The sequence below is a fragment of the Rhipicephalus sanguineus genome, chromosome 2, assembly GCF_013339695.2.
Source record: "Rhipicephalus sanguineus isolate Rsan-2018 chromosome 2, BIME_Rsan_1.4, whole genome shotgun sequence".
NCBI lineage: Eukaryota > Metazoa > Arthropoda > Arachnida > Ixodida > Ixodidae > Rhipicephalus > Rhipicephalus sanguineus.
In genome coordinates, this window is record NC_051177.1 from 200,086,547 (window position 1) to 200,103,083 (window position 16,537).

At 47.7% G+C, this 16,537-nt stretch overlaps 3 non-coding genes across 3 annotated transcripts; all 3 read right to left on the reverse strand.

Moving 5' to 3' along the window:
• Positions 1-5,122: 5,122 nt before the first annotated feature.
• Positions 5,123-5,193, reverse strand: Trnag-gcc (transfer RNA glycine (anticodon GCC)). Its single transcript has one exon. It is a non-coding gene; the product is annotated as a tRNA-Gly (tRNA).
• A 71-nt stretch (positions 5,194-5,264) lies between these two features.
• Trnag-gcc (transfer RNA glycine (anticodon GCC)) lies at positions 5,265-5,335 on the reverse strand. Its single transcript has one exon. It is a non-coding gene; the product is annotated as a tRNA-Gly (tRNA).
• Positions 5,336-5,407: 72 nt separating this feature from the next.
• Trnac-gca (transfer RNA cysteine (anticodon GCA)) lies at positions 5,408-5,478 on the reverse strand. Its single transcript has one exon. It is a non-coding gene; the product is annotated as a tRNA-Cys (tRNA).
• Between the last annotated feature and the right edge of the window lie 11,059 nt (positions 5,479-16,537).

Consider the following 16,537-nt stretch of genomic DNA (forward strand, 5'->3'; position numbering starts at 1 on the left):
GGCCCCAGCCGAAAAATCAACATGTGCAATCCGCGATTGTATCTTGTTGATGAATTATGTTAATAGTATTTCATTGTAGCCAATTGTTCAAGGCAGGTAACCACTCTGGTGGTTCACTAAGAGTTTTGTACACTTCTCGAATAAAGAGAACATTTTCTTTAAGTATTCACTAGCAGGCCTTATATCTACATCTTCATTTCGCACAGCCATTCGTGTTTTCCCACACGCTTGTGCATACAAGTAGCATCACGATGTCATAGGGCACACCTCCTGTTTCTTCAAATGGTAAAAACCGGATACCGAATGGTGTTAGTGGGACTCTTTTTTAAAAGTCCTTTGTAGAATATCTCAAAGGAAGACGGAGTCCCAGCAATCCCAAGAAAATATGCTCAATGGTTTCAGGTTTTTTTGCAAATGTAGCAGTTTACACCCCAAGGTAGAAATATTCCCTTCTCTTTTAGCCATGGCTGACAGGAAGCGTGCCCGTGTGTAGCATAAAGAAAAACGTCTTTGTGGTAGCCCTCACTGGCATTCTTCTAACCCGTTTTAAAACATTCTTTTCATTCCCGAGTACATATATCGCCCGGTATCTTGGAAGCACGGACACATAACATGCACCAAATCTCTGTACAATCGCTTTTTTGTGACAGCGCTCAAATATTCTAACGAAAAGTGCGCTCTCAGGAACCGATAAGCACTTATTATCTCATACCAAAACCCTTTCACTGACACTTTTGGTGCTGGGCTTGACGTAACTAGAAAATCTGGCATTGCGTCACTCAGTTGCGTCTGGATGACACATCGCAAGAAACTTTCATCACGCAGGAACATGAATCTAGCCACTATCTGCTTGAAAAACAAGTTTTGTAATCTCAGTCCCCCTTTTTTTTCACCGAATGAAACAAATTCAAACGACTTGTACGCTCCCATTTAGATCCCCACACGAAAACCGCAAAAATTCTGTGCATCTTCTGCACACTCATTCGGGACATACATAATACATGTAACATGTAAAACACTTTGGCGACAAGAAACACATTACACACTGCCGATTTCGCAAATATTGAGAGGCTCCTGCCTCCCCACCTGGTTGTTTGCGCCTGAACCCGTTCAGCTTGTTCTGTCCACTGCGTATTCGCATCTTGGTAATGTTGTAAAGGCACGCCGAGGTAACTGGTCGGGGTGTCGGTGAACGCTATGCTTTCGAAAACTGTCCGCCTACTACTCCACTGGCCATGCCAGAAGCCTAAGCTTTTTGCCAGTTTATGGCACTACCAGTGCTGCTACAGAATTGTCTAGCATCTTTAATTGCCTCCCGAATGCTCTCTTGGTCTGTACAGAACAGCGCAATATCGTCTGCGTACGCTAGTATTTTTACCTCTTGGTTTATTAGACGATAGCCACGGATATTTGGTTTTCACGTATCTTTAGACGAAAGGCTCAAGAAAAATAGCAAAGAGCAACGGCGACAGGGGACATCCTTGACGCACTCCTGAAAGCACCGGTATGTTGTCACTCAGTCGTTTATTTATTATCAGTTGAGCAGAGCATTCTTCATAAGCCATGGCGACACCGTCGTGAATGATTCCACCTACATTGATGTATTCTAACGTGGCCATAAGAATGCTGTGAGCAACTCTGTCGAAAGCTTTTTCCAAATCGAGCTCGACCATTGCAACGCACCCGAGGCTCGAGTCGCAACACTCCAGTATACTTCTAGCGACGTGAATATTAGTGAATATTGTTCGCTTCTTTATTCCGCAAGTTTGATGAGGACCAACTATTGTGTTAATAACAGACTGTAGTGTTTTCCCTAGTACCTTCATGTATATTTTATAATCCACATTCGTGAGACTTATAGGTCTATATCCCTTTACTGACTGTAGCTTGATTGGGTCATTTGTTTTAGGTATTAGCACAACGTGACTTCTTCTAAATGAGGGTGGTAGCTGTTTAAGGTCGTATGCTTCTGCTATAACACTGTGAAGTATTTCTGCAACTTCCATCTTAAACGTTTTGTAGAAGAGCGCTCCCAGCCCATCAGGTCCTGGCGACTTTCCGCTACCAAGGGTTTCTATAGCGTGTAAAATTTCAGTGACTGAGATGGGCCTTTCGAGTCCCTCTTTCACTTCGTCATCTACCTTTGGCAGGAGCGCCAGAAAGGTATCTACGAACTCTTCCGACACTTTGACCTGTCTGCTTAACAGTGTCCGGTAATGCTCAACAAAGGCTGACTCTATTGTACTTTGGCCTGCCTACAAAGCGTCGTTGTACCAGATTTCTTTAATACGGTTACTTGAGGCGTAACCTTTCTCTTCACTGAGCGCGCGTTTTGTTGGCGCTTCCTCTTGCCATAGTCGCTCCGTTCGTGCCCTTATCACTGCGCCTTGATAACGTTCCGCATCCATCGCTTCAAGTTCGCTTTTGATCGTTTTTATTTCTGTACTGAATAATCCCGGTACAGTGAACTCGGCGTTTTGAAATGTAACCTAGCATGTTTTGTAATTCTTTTTCCCTTTGTTTTGCTTTGCGGCGTATCACCGTCGTCCTCTCGATCGCAAGTAGTTTTACTTCGTTTTTAAAATTCTCCCATGCCTCCGCTATGTTTGACACAGCCTCCTTTCTTACAGTTTGGATTTTTCCATTATAGCTCTCACGAAGCAGTCGTCTTTTAAGATGTTATCATTCATTTTCCAGAGTTCCAGTTAAACTTCGAGCCGCTGTATTTTTTCCCGACCGTACACACCACTATGCTGTGGTCACTAAAGCTCACATGTTTCACTGCGTAGTTCGTGAGCCTTGGCACAAGACCCGCTGACATGTATATCCGGTCTAGCCTAGCATGGCTCTCCCCTTGGAAGTGAGTGTAAAATACTTCATTTCCACTTAAGATGTTTCCGACATCGGCTAACTCAAATTCGACACGATTTCATGAAGTCTGATTGCACTCGTATCTCTACCTCTCGTATTCTGTACATGGTCTTCAGGCATACAAACACAATTAAAATCTCCTAGGAGAACCACATTTCTGTCAGGTGTCAAAAGGTTGGCCACATAATCAAAAAATGCAGTTCTTTCATGTACGATGTTTGGAGCATACACACATATTATTCGCCAACATACATCATGTAAAGCAAAATCACACAGTACAAATCGTCCATCCTGGGTTGTTAACACACTTTGTTCAACGATACCGACAGAATTACGCAGCATTAATAAACACCCTCCTGACTTGCCCACCGCATGACATACGCAAACATTGTACCGTGATTTAAACATATCAACCATTTTCGTTGTTTGCTCTTCACTTTCAATCTTTGTTTCTTGGACAGCAAGAATGTCTATGTCGTTTTCCATCAACAGGCGATTTAATTGCACTTGTCGCCGCCTGGACGTTAACCCTCGAACATTAAACGTGGCAATACGAAGTGCTACATTATTATTACTGGCCATGAAAACAGAAGAGAAAGCTCAAAGGACACTCGCACAACGAATTATACTGCAAACAAACTTACATCGTTCTGCTCTCCCTTCATGTTTGACACATAGTTTGTAGGCCCACCAGTGCCGTTGCAAACTAGCACTAGGGTCAGGAAGTTCCGCACGAAGACCGTCCACAGCCATAGACCACTCCCAGACAGCGACCCCGCTACGGCGGGGCAGCCAACGGCGAATTCCGCTTGTCAGGAGGAATGTTCAGTTTTGGTTTCAGGGTTGCGCGTCTGAGAAGGGTAGCTTTCGGAGGAGGACCCTCGCAGCTACCGTCATCACCTTCACGTCCATCTCCTCCCTCTGACGGGTCCCTGGGCCTCTTTGAGCTCGCACCGGTTAAATCCATGCCCTCAACAGGCTCTTCAGTAGCGTCTACTCCAGAGGAGCTTCGAGGAGCCTCCCCTTAGTAGCCACCGCCTTTGGACGTACCATGGACGCCTCCGCTCCCGGTACGTCTGACCTTTGTTATCTTGACTCTCGTCCTTTCTTCGCTGGGCTGACATTCTCCACTAGCCTTCAGATCGGACTTCACCTGCGAAGCAGGCGAGTCGCTGCTCCTCCAGAAGTTACTTCCGCGTCGGCCTGGTCCATCATGTGTTCCTCCAAGGATTCACCCCTGCCAGATACGGTCACGTTGGCATAGCTCCTCACGCACTGAGTCTCGTCGTGGCCGTAACGACGACAGAGCCCACAGCGTGGCACACGGCACTCGCGCCGGATATGGCCGGTGCCGTGGCACCGGAGGCAGAGCGGGGCTCTGCCAGGCACGAACACGAGCGCATGGTCATCCCCCACTCGTAGCTGATGTGGTATGTCTTCAATGGTCATGCCAGCTTTCAAGCGCAGCGACACCAGCCTAGTGTGAGAGCCTTTGTCCCCGCATCCTGGAACACGCCACTTCTCCCTGCATATCTCAGTCACGGTGCCGTATGGCGCTAAGGCTGTTCGAACGTCCTCGTCGGGCGTCGTGTGAAGCAGCCAGTACATCTTCATCCTAATGTCCTGGTGACAGGGGTCAATAGCGACGCACCGGTGGTCCTTAACGCTGAGCGTTTTCGCCGACAAAAGCTTCTTTTTTCCCTCTTCGTCCTTAAAAGTTATTGCCCAAACGTGGTTCATCTGATACGCCCCTAGGGCCGTCACCTCCGGCATCAGCTTGAGACGATCGAGCGCATCGCGAAAATGCTCAACTCGGTAGGGGCGGGCTTTTAAATCACCATGCGAAAACACAGTATTGCAGACAGTTGTACCTGATGGAAGCTGGGGCAAAATCGAGCTGATAATCCTGTGTCGACGTTTCCATAAGCCTGATACCGCACTCGGCTGGGCCGCTGGAACCGCCCCTTTCGAGGAGCACAACATTCCGCGTCCGTTCACTACGGTGGCCGGAAGTGGAATCCCTGAACCACCGACGCGATGTGCTTCGACCTGCTCTCATGGCATTGTTATTGCGCAATGATCCACACATTTCGTAAAAAAATATTAAGTGCGTCGGCCGGGAATCGAAACTGGGCCACCCGCGTGGCAGGCGAGTAGTCTACCACTGAACCACCGACGCGACGTGCTTCGATCTGCTCTCGTGGCATTGTTATTGTGCAATGATCCACACATTTCGTAAAAAAATATTAAGTGCGTCGGCCGGGAATCGAACCTGGGCCACCCGCGTGGCAGGAGAGTATTCTACCACTGAACCACCGACGCGATGTGCTTCGACCTGCTCTCATGGCATTGTTGTTGCGCAATGCTCCACACATTTCGTAAAAAATATTAAGTGCGTCGGCCGGGAATCGAACCTGGGCCACCCGCGTGGCAGGCGAGTATTCCACCACTGAACCACCGACGCGATGTGCTCCGACCAGCTCTTATGGCATTGTTATTGCGCAATACTCCACACATTTTCTAAATAAAAATTAAGTGCGTCGGCCGGGAATCGAACCCGGGCCACCCGCGTTGCAGGCGAGTATTCTACCACTGAACCACCGACGCTTTTTTTCTAAATAACCTTTTTTTATTCAGAAATAAAGCAATACATATGTATAAAAACCACATTGGCCTACTCGACCATTGTGATGGATTAAAAACACTTCATTTCCACCAATTCATCAAATACCTCCATACAATCTGGAGGTTCATCCAACCTTCGATATGTCTCGCGCACATACATTGCACATTCAATAAAGTTTTCCCGCGTCGATTTGGCTTTAGGATCCATATGCCTCACGGCCATGCGTGTGATCCAGAGACTGTAAAGCCCCAATAACATTATCATGTCGTATGGAACACCACACTCATTCTGCACTGAAAGATAACGTATTCCATGTGGTGTTATCGGTAGCTCTTTCTTCAGTGTTCTTTGTAACACATCCCAAAAAAATATTGGATCCCAGCAGTCAATGAATGTGTGTTCGATCGTCTCCGGTTTGTTACACAGGGTGCAGTTTGTCGTCTACGGTATAAATATGCCTTTGTCTTTAAGCCATGTTTTCACAGGCAATGTGTTCGTGTGTAATTTAAAGAAAAACGTTTTTATAGATCCTCTAACAGTCATTTTTTTAACTCTTTTTAGAACGTCTGGCCCGGGGCCTTTATTGTTTAGTGATCTATATAATGGTGTGGGCATCATTACAGTGATCATGTCTTTGTACAGCTTTTTTCTTGATACAAGACTCAAATACTCGAGTGAAAATCGTGCTTGAAGCATCCTGAATGCCGTCACCACTTCTTTGAGGTAGCCTTTTATACCGCCATCAATTGCAGCTGCACTAGACACAACAAAATCAGGAATTACATTTTTTAACCTCACATGCATAACGGTTCTCAAAAACGGGTCTTTCTGGTCCCGTAAAAACACAAACCGCGACACAATTTGTCTGATGAACAGATGTGAAAGACCAAGGCCCCCGTCTTTCACTGAACGAAAAAGATTTGTTCTGCTGACTCTTTCCCAGTTTGAGCCCCAAATGAAGACCGCAAAAATACGGTGCAATTTTTGCACATTTACGCGAGACATTGACAGAAACTGTAGCACATACCACACTTTTGCAATCAGGAAAACATTGCAAGCACTCACACGCGCGAACATTGACAATTCACGGCCTTGCCATCCACCAACTTTTTGCTTCACCTTTGACGTCAGGTCATCCCAGTAATCTCCTGTCTGGTTATAATGTTCCAGGGGCACACCTATATACGCAGTGGGTGTGTTGGACCACTTGATGCTCGCGAATGATTGCGGCTTAACGTCCCACGTGCCATGCCAGAAGCCGACGCTCTTCTCCCACTTTATCGCACATCCTGTCTGTTCGCAGAATGCCTTGGTGACGCTTATCGTCTCTTCTATGCTTTTGCGATCAGTGCAGAAAACACCAACGTCATCAGCGTATGCGAGAACTTTGACGTGTTGCGTTTGAAGCACGAAGCCATTAATTTTGCTGTTGTTAATTAAGCTGAGGCAGAAAGGTTCAAGGTATAGCGCAAAAAGCAGAGAAGACAGAGCACAGCCTTGTTTTATGGATGACCTGACGTCAATGCTTCTTGTAAGGTTCTTGTTCACAATTATTCGCACTGTACAATTACTGTAAGCCATCTTTAAACCTTCCAGCATTACTTTTCCAAGGTTGACGTGTTCAAGCAAAGAAAAACGGAATTCGTGTGCGACACGGTCAAACGCCCTAGCAAGATCAAGGTGAAGCATAGCAACCCGTCCCGCCATGGCATCGCAACACTCTAAAACGCTGCGGGCTACATGCACATTGGTACAAATAGAGCGACCCTTTATGCCGCACGTCTGATGCGGTCCTACGAGCAGCTTGACAACGCTTTGTAATCGTTAGGCTAGAACTTTTGTATATATTTTATAGTCTACGTTTGTAAGAGTTATTGGGCGGTAAGCTCCTACTGACATTATAGTTTGTCTGGATTATCTGTCTTTGGTATTAGGACCATATGAGCACATAGGAAGGAGGGAGGCAACGCTTTGTTTTCGTACGCCTCACTGATGACCTCGTGCAAAATCGGACTAACCTCTTCAATAAACGTTTTGTAAAAGGCGGCCCCTAATCCATCGGGTCCAGGAGTTTTCCCTACGGCTAGTTCCTTAATAGCGTTTCTCACTTCGTTCACACTTATTGGCAGCTCCATTCGCGTTTTGATTTCATTTTCAAGCTTTGGCATTAAACTAATGATCGCAGCTTTAGAACCAGCTGCGTGGTTCGTTTTATTTGTGAATAACTCACTGTAGTATTCTACAAAGGCATCTTCGATTTTACTCTTTTCACACGTCACGTCATTGTGATAATGAATCTGGCGTATTTCATTTTTAACTGAATATCTTATTTCGTCGCACAGCGCGCGCTTGTTGGGCGTTTCACCCATCCATATCTTTTCAGCTCGTGCTCTTATCACTGCTGCTTTGTACTTCTCTGCTGCGATAAGTTCAAGCTTGTTTTTTACCTCACGTATTTCCTTTGTATATAAGCCGGGATTCGCACTTTCCATGCACATCAGATAATTGAGCTGACATTGAAGTTCTTTCTCTTTAATCTTTTCTTTCTGACAAAGTATGCTTCCCCCTTTCAATCGCAGTCATTTTGACCGCGTTTTTAAACTTTTCCCACTCCGCTATCCATCCGTGTGTTTTTGTCGATACCATGTCTTCGATTATTTGTTTTACACCTTGTGTAAATGTTTCGTCTTCTAAGAGTTTCACGTTGAACTTCCATAGTTCCCAGTTGAACCGGCTCTTTTTTGAATTGGTTCCAAGTGTGGCTGTTACAAGGCTGTGGTCGCTAAAAGATACGTGCTTAACTTCGAAGTTAACACACTCTTTGGCAAGAGAGACTGTAGTGTATATTCTATCCAGCCTAGCACAGCTTCCGCGTTGGTAATGCGTGAAAGTGGGTCGGCCTACTTTTTAAAGTAGGTATCCTAAATCTTCCATGTAATATTCTTCGAGCAGCGAGATTAGTAGTCGCTCACTTTTATCTCGTGCAGGCACACTTCTAGCTCTATCTTCAGCCATGCAAATACAGTTAAAATCACCGAGCATGATAAGGCATTTTTTCACATTTCAGAAATTGTTCTACTCTTTCAAACAATACAATACGCTCATTATCAGTGTTTGGTGCATAAATACAAATAACACGCCATTCCTTTCCAGAATACAAAAAGTCAAGCACAATCAAGCGCCCCTTCTCTGACGCTACAACTTTTTCACTTTCAATGACTACGTTGTTTCTTATATAAATTGCGCAGCCCCCGGATGTACCTTTTGCGTGGCTCACACAAACATTATAGTGTCTTCGAAAAGTCTCCACCATACGATCCGTGTGCTCCTCACTTTCAATCTTGGTTTCTTGCACAGCTGCCACAACTAAATTATTTTCGAGAAAGAGACGATTAATTTGACTTTGACGCTTCTTGGCTGCTAGTCCACGTATATTCAAAGTGGCGATTCGTAAGGACACGGCAAGCTTTCCGTTCTTAATTTGTGAGGAGCACTTAGATCGCACAGCGTTTACCTCGGAGCGCAGAGATGTATAAGAGGGTTCACCGTGCTGCGGCAATTCACAGTTGGCATCATCCAGCTGCCCCGTGTCTTCACTCTCAACAGATGTCCGGTGGCTGGACTCCGTAGCAGCGTCTAAACGTCTTTGTTTTAGAGGAGGCATGTCGCTGGCTTGCACAAGGGAAGCGAGGCCCCGCCTTTAGCTCGGCAGTTTCGCCTCTGGTCGTCCGTCAGGTGGGATGTTCGGTTTCGGCTTGAACGACATTCGTCGCATCAAAGCCGATTTGGGTGGCGGAGGGCCGCCGCTTGCATCCTTAGGAAGGTCCGAGTCTTTGAAGGTTTCGTTATGCCCTCGTTTGGCGGACATCGATGTGATGCCTTCCATGGCTTCACTCTCATGTTTCGAAGGGTCGCACGGCGCAGCCGCTTCTACCACACGATTTTCGGTCATATTACATTGGGGTGCCTCACTTTTTGGTTCTGCTGACGTTTCTTTCGACTTCTTTTGATCGCTCGCTATCAACACCTGTTTCACCGTCGTACTGGGGGGCGTTTCCGGCTTTTTGGGTTTCTCCGGCGCCATCGCTGCTGCTTCTTCGGCTTCAACTTCGTCCATGAAATTTTCAGAAGCATCTTTGCTTTTCGCGGGTCACGTTATGTTCGCGTACGTAGGCACACACTGGGCTTCGTCGTGGCCAAACCGTCGGCACCGCTGACATCGAGGGATTTGGCAGTCACGGCGGATGTGACCTTTTCCTTGGCAGCGCAAACAAAGAGGGGCCTTTCCAGGTATTACGACGAGAGCAAGTTCTCCAGCGACACGTACTTGGTGGGGAACGTCTTCAATTGTGACCCCTGTCTTTAGCTTCAGGCTTAGCACACGTGTTGTCGAACCTTTCTCTGACACACCGGACACGCGCCAGCGTTCCCTATTCACCTCTGTGACTTCGCCATACGGCTCGAAGGCCACACGTATATCGTCATTAGTTACATTGTGGAGCACCCAGTGTAACTTCATTCGAACCTCCTGGTTGTTTGGGTCTACCACGAGCCACTTCCTGTTTTTCACATTAATATGCCCGGCAGCTAACAACTTTCGCATACCTTCACGACTTTTGAACGTCACGGCCCACACATGATTCATTTGAAATGCACCTAAGGCTTCCACCTCAGGTAGCGATTCCAATTGAGCAAGGGCATCCCTGTAGTCTTCGACTCGGTACGGTCTCGCTTGTAGGTCACCGTGCAAAAATACTGTGTTCAAAACAATACGACCTTTCGGCAGATGTGGCAGCCGTAGTTGATAATCCTGGTTATCTTCCATAGCGTCCCTGTTTTCGCGGCTAAACTGTGCCGCAAGCACTGGCTCGTTCGAGCCCATGAAAACACGTCCGTCACCCGTGGCGGCCGGAAGTGGAATCCACTGAACCACCGACGCGATGTGCTTCGACCTGCTCTCATGGCATTGTTGTTGCGCAATGATGCTCGACACATTTCGTAAAAAAATGAAGTGCGTCGGCCGGAGATCGAACCCCGGCCACCCGCGTGGCAGTCGAGTATTCTACCACTGAACCACCCAGGCAGCACGCCGCCATTGGACCGATTTTGGCCCAACGTCGGCAAATGACGGCAGCAATATTGGCCCCACGTCGGCAAATCACGCTCGCGCTACTTTCACCCGCATCGGCCCGACGTTGGCTAGCCGCCGTTGGGCCGATGCGGGCTTGCCGGCTTCGGGCCGACGTGGGCTAGCCGCCGTTTAGCCGATGCGGGCTTGCCGGCTTAGGGCCGACGTGGGCTAGCCAGCGTCGGTCCGAGACGGGCCTGCCGTTATTCAGCCGATGATGGCAAGCCGTCATTGGGCCTATGTATGCTAGCCGATGCTTGCGTGGTGTCGGCCCCGCCGACGTCGGGTAGCCGCCGGCGTGACCGTTTACACCCGTTATTATGTTTTAGCAGTGGTGGCTTACCATGCGTTAAATACGGTAGTACTGTACCGTCGTGGTCTGCACCTAGTTTATATGGGGACTCCGGCGGTAGTTGCTCGATGCGTAAAGTAACTTGATCAGGCAGGCTGATACATGTGCACGTGTTATAAAGTAAAATGGCTGCGTGCCGACCACGCAGCTCGGTATTACTGTGGTTACTGTACTGTAAATCAGCAGCGTTAAATAGACTATTCGCGGCCCAACGGCATTCATCGACTACCATTGGTGCCATATTCGAAAAATGCTGCCTAATTAGAACGACTGCTCCACTGATGTCTTAGTGTGCGATTAAGACCCACAATTCTGTCGAACCGTGCAAGGCCGAGAACGAAAGTCAATATTGTCTCTAACACAACTAAATTGATGAAAGGCCTGCTGCACCAACTACGCATGCGTCTGAGAAATTAAGGAACAACACATTTGCAAGGTGATAAACACAAATTTATTCACAGGTATGAGCACACGCCAGCAGTTCCGGAATAATTATACCATAAAGGAATATCTAAACATTTATAGATACCGTAGCCAACATCTAAAACAACCCCACAGTCACCGTATTCCTCAAAAATGCAGGACAATCCTAATTGAGAATGGGGTCAGGCGCAAAATCATAGGCGTGAGCAGAGTTCCCCTTCAGAGGGGGGGGGGGTGAAGGTTAATCGCGGCGCCCCCCCTCCCTATTAAGTCAATGTGTTTGGCAGACCTTGCTCCCACCTCTTCTTAGGTGACTACGGGGGCCGGCCTCCCCCCTGCCCCACTGTGCAACGTTATGCGCGGTACATTCACTATAAATATTGAAAGAACTAGAACGCGCAAAAATAGGAATAAGGATTAACGAAGAATATCTTAGCTACTTGCGTTTTGCGGACGATATCGCGCTTTTCAGTAACGACGGTGCCGAATCACGAAAAAAAAATTCTGGAGATGTAAAACGAAAGCAGCATCAAAGTAGGATTAAAGACGGGCCCGAAGAAAAGAAAGATAATGTTAGGCGGCTTGCCGGAAAAGCGAGATTAAGAGTGGCAAACTAGACTAGAAGATCCCAGGCAGCACGCAACGTCGGGCCGATATTGGTTTTACGGCGGCTGTGCGCGGCCCCACCTCGGGCCAGCATTGCCAGCCTGGCGCCGATATCGGCGGAGCCGTTGACTTTTCCCGGCAAAATGGGGCTGATTTTGCCGCCTTTCAGCCGATGTTGGTCTTTCACCGGCAAAATTGGGCCGAGTTATCCGGCCTTGTGCCGTCTCACCACCGATATCGGCTTAGCCGATTTCTTTCACCGGCAACATTGGGCCGAGTTTGCCGGCGTTCTGCTGTTCCTCCGCCGATATCGGCTTAGCCGATGGCTTCCACCGGCAACATTTGGCCGAGTTAGCCACCATTTTGCCGTACTTTCGCCGACATCGGCCGAGCCGATGGTTTTCACCGGCAACATTGGGCCGAGCATGCCGTCATTCTGCCGTGCTTCAGCTGACATCGGCGGAGCCGATGGCTTATCGACGATGTTGGAACTTTCTTGTCTCCCTTCAGACAGTTATACATGCCCTGTTGAGAACGTCCTCCTGCGTCGCGGCGCTCCAAAAGTCCTCGTCACCGAGAGAGGTACGGTTTTTACGGCAGAGCTAACACAAACCATCTTGAAATAGAGCCACACAAGTCACCGACGGACATCACCCGCAGGCAAATGGCCTCACCGAGCGTCTAAATGAAACCCTCGCCGACATGCTGGCAATGTACTGTACGTCGAACACATGACATGGGACGCCATAATATCTTCCGCACATAACCTGAAGTTAACACGGCAGTGTAAGAAACGGCGCCATATGACGCCGTTCAAACCAGTTCACGGAAGCCCCTCAACGACGCTGGACGCCGTGTTGCCGGCCGTCAGTGACGAGAATAACCTCGACGTTCCGCTCTACCTTTAGCCCGCCGAAGAAGCCCGGCAGCTCGCCCGTCTAGGATACAATCGTAATGCAATAGAGCATTAGGCGCTTGAATATTTGTAGCTTAAGCTGTAGAATACCGCTGCATGGATTGCTGTACTAGCACAAATAACAATGTTCAAATATTGTACCATGCTAATTACGACTCGGGGCGCGAAGTATCGCCTACTGAATAGCTTGCATTCTCTTATTAGTTTCTGCTATGACAATGACTAGCAACTATCACTAGCACAGTCACTTTTCTACCAAAAAAAGGTGGTCTTTAGAAGAATAACTGACTGAAATTAGATGGCCACTTCGTTGACCAGTTGTTCAACGCTATCAAAAATGTTGAAACGTTATAACACATACCATTAACTTCATGGGCCAAATTCGAAGTACTTCTGTTTCGTAAATGTTTTTGCCACTGGTCGGCCGACTCCACTAATGTATCCAGCATCAAAATTCACCCAAACATTCCCGCACAATGCTTTTAGCGGAAGAAGTTTTATGTGAATACTAATTCTGTGCATAAATCGAGCCTGCCATCATATTTATAGCGCTACATCCTTTCAGCCGCTGAATGTGTGGCGCGAGCGCTCATATACTAGAAGGACAGTTTCCGATCTCTTTGTTTACACATGTTTACTCACGCGCGTGTTTGGGTGAAGCGTAACAAGCTCATTTGCTTCAGTGATGTGACATAATTTTACTTTATGAAAATAGTAAAAAGTTCAGCAAGGCGTGTTGCTGAGCTAGTTGGTTCATTACTTGAGAAAAATAGGTATGGTGCAAAAAAGACCAGGCGAAGTGAAGACACGTTTTGTCGTTTGAATGTTTACAAATCAGCTAGCCCGCTGACCATCTTTAACGAACTGACAAACATGTGTTTGCCACGTGTTTGTCAGTTCGCATTTGCACTTCGTTGCCGTCCATTTTGTGACATACATATCTTTTTCAAGTAAAAATCTCGCTAAACGATTGCTTCCCACGTGCTTTCAGAAACAGTCGCATAAAATTATTATTATGGCACGTGAAATACGATAAAAAATGCGGCTCCAACGTGGTGTACGCAAAGTTTTTATGTAGCGACATGTGGCAACAGGTGATGCATTGAAAATTCGACGAACGCCTTTCTCAAACGGCATGCCCATAGACATGCTGGGGGGATCGCACACCATGGTGGTAGGCTGAGCCGTGCTTTCAAGAAGGGAGAATTCGCATTTTTTTTCGTCTTCTTCAACCTCTACCCCCCCCCCCTCCCTCCCTTCCCCTCGTTCAGCGTCATTGTCGCGAAACTCGCTTGACCAGGCAGGGTAGGGTGGTTGTCCCGACGGAGGGACAATCGTAGCTGCGGGAGCAAGTTTTTTTCACTCCGACCAGCAGAATTTTTCAAGAAGTGCGGTGTGTGGACATGTGTGGTGGAAAGTCAAAATCGTGCACGAGACGGATACGCGGCAGGATTCAGGCATTGTTTTCGGCAGAGATCACCGCAGCAAGAAACCAGTGGCGCCCTGCTTCCATGTTGAACTCGCTCACCTCATATAAGGCCACGTGTTCACTACTGTTACGTGTCATCAGATTTTTGTTCTCTTCTTATCGCTTATTTTCTGTTGACCATCGTGTTTTGTGTATTCTGATATGGTGCGCTTGCATTTTTTATTCGCTCGTGTTTTTAGCGATCCAACGGGCACACGTGAGTGGTTTTTATGCACGATTCCTTTCTGTTACAATCTTACCTTTAGATTAGGAACGCGTGCGTGTCTATCTTGTTTAGATGTAGAGTTCATGGGATCTTGTGGTACTGCTCGCAATGTTTCTCGCGTCGCGTGCAGCAGTTTATCCATCTTTTTGGCCCTTAAGATATCACTGAAAAAAATGCAATTCCCGCTTAAAGGATAACGCTAACTTAATTGCCAGTCATGTGTTGCGAATGCCTACCGTTCTGGTGAACTTAATAAACGTGGGGGGGGCGGGGGTGCTCCTCTGCTCGTAATTAGCTCACGCGTATACACAATCTTCTAGTCTAGTTGCCACTCTTAATCTCGCTTTTTCGGCAAGCCGCCTAACATTATCTTTCTTTTCTTCGGGTCCGTCTTTAATCCTACTTTAATGCTGCCTTCGTTTACATCTCCAGAACTTTTTTTTGTGATTCGGCACCGTCGTTACTGAAAAGCGCGATATCGTCCGCAAAACGCAAGTAGCTAAGATATTCTTCGTTAATCCTTATTCCTATTTTTGCCCGTTCTAGTTCTTTCAATATTTATAGTGAATGTGCCGCGCATAACGTTGAAGAGATTGTAACTTTTCGTATAGGCGTGCGCACAGTGGGGCAGGGGGGCAGCCGGCCCCCGTAGTCACCTAAGAAGAGGTGGGCGCAAGGTCTGCCAAACACATTGACTTAATAGGGAGGGGGGGGGGCGCCGCGATGAACCTTCGCCCCCCCCATCCCCTCTGAAGGGGAACCCTGCTCACGCCTATGATTTTGCGCCTGATCCCATTCTCGATTGGGATTGCCCTGCTTTTTTTGAGGAATACGGTGGCTGTGGGGTTGTTTTAGATGTTGGCTACGGTATCTATAGATGTTTAGACATTTCTTTTCTTTATGGCATAATTATTCCGGAACTGCTAGCGTGTGTTCATATCTGTGAATAAATTTGTGTTTATCACCTTGCAAATGTGTTGCTCCTTAATTTCTCAGACGCATGCGTAGTTGGTGCAGCAGGCCTTTCATCAGTTTAGTTGTGTTAGAGAGAATATTGACTTTCGTTCTCGGCCTTGCACGGTTCGAAAGAATTGTGGGTCTTAATCGCACACTAAGACATCAGTGGAGCAGTCGTTCTAATTAGGCAGCATTTTTCGAATATGGCACCAATGGCAGTCGATGAATGTCGTTGGGCCGCGAATAGTCTATTTTAGCGCTGCTGACTTACAGTACACTAACCACAGTAATACCGAACTGCCGTGGTCGGCACGCAGCCATTTTACTTTAAAACACATGTATCAGCCTGCCTGATCAAGTTACTTTACGCGTCGAGCAACTACCGCCGGTGTCCCCATATAAACTAGCTACGTGCCGACCACGACGGTACAGTACTACCGTACTTAACGCACGGTAAGCCACCACTGCTAAAACATAATAACGGGTGTAAACGGTCACGCCGGCGGCTACCCGACGTCGGCGGGGCCGACACCGCGGCAGCATCGGCTAGCATACATAGGCCCAATGACGGCTTGCCATCATCGGCTGAATAACGGCAGGCCCGTCTCGGACCGACTCTGGCTAGCCCACGTCGGCCCGAAGCCGGCAAGCCCGCATCGGCCCGAAGGCGGCTAGTCGACGTCGGGCCGATGCGGGTGAAAGTAGCGCGAGCGTGATTTGCTGACGTGGGGCCAATATTGCTGCCGTCATTTGCCGACGTTGGGCCGAGATCGGTCCAATGGCGGCGTGCTGCCTGGGATTGTGCAACGCGTGAGCTAATTAGGAGCAGAGGAGCACCCCCCCCCCCGACCTTTATTAAATTCACCAAGGAACGGTAGGCATTCCCAACACATGACTGGCAATTAAATTAGCGTTATCCTATAAGCGGAAATTGAAATTTTTCAGTGATAACTTAAGGGCCAAA